Genomic DNA, 3,555 nt, shown 5'->3' on the forward strand with positions numbered 1-3,555 from the left:
GCGAGCTAGTGTTTGTTTCCCATTCATAAAGGTAATTGAATCACATGCAGTTTCTGGTCCTATGAGCAAGAGTTATTTTCTGGTAAGGAAAGTCACTCCTGTGCTCCCATAGCCATTCACAGTGCAAATAGCACAGCTTCTGTTTCCAGCAAGTACAGTATATTGGACTGAAGAGAAGCTACTCTTCTTGTCAGTTTCCTAAGAAGAGTTGATCTAGATATGGCCCATGTGTAGGAAGCACAGTTCTTTGATTCTGAGCAACCTCATTGTCTGGCCCTACAGGAAACAGAGTAGAAGATTGCTCTTTTCTCATAAGCAGAGTGTGTTTCTTGTAAGGCAAGGTAGGGTTTGTTCCCATTCATAAACGTAGTTGAATCACATCAAGTTTCTAGTTCTATTAGAATGAGCAGTTTTTTGGTAAGGGATGTCACTACTGCACTCCCATTGAAATACACAATGCAAATAGCACTCGTGTCTTCTTCGAGGAAGTACAGTGTATTGGACGGAAGGGAAGCTACAGTACTTCTCAATTTCCTAACCAGAATTGAACTGGATATGGCCTATGTGTGTAGGAAGCACACTTCTTTTGTTCTGAGCAAGCTCACTGTTCTGGCCCTATAGGAAACACACTAGAGTAGAAGAGTGCTCTTTTCTCAAAAGCAGAGTGTGTCTCTTGTAAGGCAAGCTAGCGTTTGTTTCCCATTCATAAACGGAGTTGAATCAAATGCAGTTTCTGGTCCTATTAGCAAGAGTTGTTTTTTTGTAAGGAAAGTCACTATGAGCTCCCTTTGCCATAAACAGTGCAAATAGCACTTGCGTCTGTTCCTAGCAAGGACAGTGTATTAGATGGAAGAGAAGCTACATTTCTTGTCAATTTCCTAAGCAGAGTTGACCTAGATATGGCCCGTGTTTAGGAAGCACATTTCTTTGGTTCTGAGCAAGCTCACTGTTCTGGACCTTTAGAAAAAATTGTAGAGTAGAAGAGTGCTTTTTTCTCAAAACAAAGGGGTTTCTTGTAAGGTGAGCTAATGTTGGTTTCCAATTGGAAAACTGAGTTGAATCACAGGCAGTTTCTAATCCTATGAGCAAGACTTGTTTTCTGGTAAGGAAAGTCAATTCTACACTCCCATTTCCATACACAGTGCAAATTGCACTCGCGTCTGTGTCCAGCAAGTACACTGTATTGGACTGAAGAGAAGCTACTATTCTTGTCATTTTTTCAAAGTAGAGTTGAACTAGATATGGCCCTTGTGTGTAGGAAGCACAGTTCTTTTATTCTGAGCAAGCTCACTGTTCTGGCCCTATGGGAAACCCAGTAGAGAAGAAGAGTGCTGTTTTCTCAAAAGCAAAGTTTGTTTCTTGTAAGGTGAGCTAGTGTGTGTTTCCCATTCGTAAACGGAGTTGAATCACATGCAGTTTCTAGTCCTAAGAGCAAGAGTTGTTTTCTAGTAAGGAAAGTCACTATTGTGCTCTCCTTGCCTACAAACTGCAAATAGTACTCGTGTCTGTTTCCATCAAGTACAGTGTATTGGCTGGAACAGAAGCTACTGTTCTTGTCTGTTTCCTAAGCAGAGTTGAACTATATAAGGCCCATGTGTGTAGTATGCACACTTCTATTGTTCTGAGCAAGCTCACTGTTCTGTCCCTATAGGAAACAGAGTGGAGTCAACAAGTGCTCTTTTCTTAAAAGCAGAGTGTGTTTCTTGTAAGGCGATATAGTGTTTGTTCCCATTCTTAAACGGAGTTTAATCACATGCAGCTTCTTGTCCTGTGAGCAAGACCTGTTTTCTGGTAAGGAAAGTCACTATTGGCCTCATATTTTCATGCACAGTGCTAATAGCAGTCCTGTGTGTTCCCAACAAGTACAGTGTATTGGACAGAGGAGAAGCTACTGTTCTCATGAGTTTTCTAAGCAGAGTTTAACTAGATATGGCCCATGTGTGTAGGAAGCACAGTTGTTTTGTTCTGAGAAATCACACTGTTCTTGCCGTATATGAAACAGAGTAGAGTCAAAGAGTGGTCTTTTTTGAAAAGCAGAGTGTTTTTCTTGTAAGGCGATGTAGTGTTGGTTTCCGTTTCATATATGGAGTTGAATCACATGCAATTTCTTGTCCTAAGAACAAGAGTTGTTTTCTCGTAAGGAAAGTCACTATTTCGCTCCCATTGCCATACACAGTACAAATAGCAGTCATGTCTGCTCCCAGCAAGTACAGTGTATTGGACAAAGGAGAAGCTACTGTTCTTGTGAGTTTCCTAAGCAGAGTTGAACTACATATGGCCCATGTGTGTAGGAAGCACAGTTCTTTTGTACTTAACAAGCTCTCTCTTCTGGCCCTTTAGGAAACACAGTAGAGTAGAAGAGTACTCTTTTTTCAAAAGCAGAGTGAGTTTCTTGAATGGCAAGCTACTGTTGGTTTCCCATCCATAAACGGAGTTGAATCACATGGAGTTTCTGGTCCTAAAAGTAAGACTTGTTTTCTGGTAAGGAAAGAAACTATTGTGATCCCATTTCCATACATAGTGCAAATAGTACTCGCGTCTGTTCACAGCAACTACAGTGTATTCGACTGAAAAGGAGCTACTGCTCTTGTCTGTTTCCTAAGCAGAGTTGAACTAGATATGGTTAGTGAGTGTAGGAAGCACAGTTCTTTTATTCTGAGCAAGCTCACTGTTCTGGTCTTTAGGAAACACAGTAGAGTAGAAGAGTGCTCTTTTTTCAAAAGCAGAGTGTGTTTCTAGTAAGACGAGCTAGTGTTTGTTTCCCATTCATAAAGGGAGTTGATTCACTTGCAGTTTCTGGTCCAATGAACAAGAGTTTTTTTTTTTTTTTTTTTTTTTTTTTTATGGTGAGGAAAGTCACTACTGTGCTTCCAATGCCATGCACAGTGCAAATAGCACTCGCGTCTGTCCCAGGATGAACAGTGTACTGGAATGAAGAGAAGCTCTTGTTCTTGTCATTTTCCTAAGCAGAGTTGAACTAAATCTAGCCGTGCATGTAGGAAGCACAGTTCTTTTTTTCTGAGCAAGCTCATTTTTCTGGCCATTTAGGAAACACATAAGAGTAGAAGAGTGCTCTTTTCTAAAAAACAGAGTATTTTTCTTGTAAGGAAAACTAGAGTTGGTTTCTACTACATAAATGGAGGTGAATTCCATGCAGTTTCTGGTCCTATGAGCAAGATTAGTTTTATGGTAATGAAAGTCACTATTGTGCTCCCATTACCTTACACAGTGCAAATAGCACTGGCGTGTTTTCCCACAAGTACAGTGTATTGGACTGAAGTGAAGATACTTTTCTTGTAAGTTTCCTATGCAAACTTGAACTAGATATGGCCCGAGTGTGAAGAAAGCACATTTCTTTTGTTCTGAGCAAGTTCACTGTTCGGGCCCTATAGGAAACACAGTAGAGTAGAAGAGTGCTCTTTTCTCAAAAGCAGAGTGTGTTTTTTGTTAGGAGAGCTAGTGTTTGTTTCCCATTCATAAACGGAGTTGAATCACTTGCAATTTCTGGTCCTATGAGCAAGAATTGTTTTCTGGTAAGGAAAGTCACTATTGCAC

Source organism: Peromyscus eremicus, unplaced genomic scaffold (genome assembly GCF_949786415.1).
Source record: "Peromyscus eremicus unplaced genomic scaffold, PerEre_H2_v1 PerEre#2#unplaced_32, whole genome shotgun sequence".
In the NCBI taxonomy this organism is placed as follows: Eukaryota; Metazoa; Chordata; class Mammalia; order Rodentia; family Cricetidae; genus Peromyscus; species Peromyscus eremicus.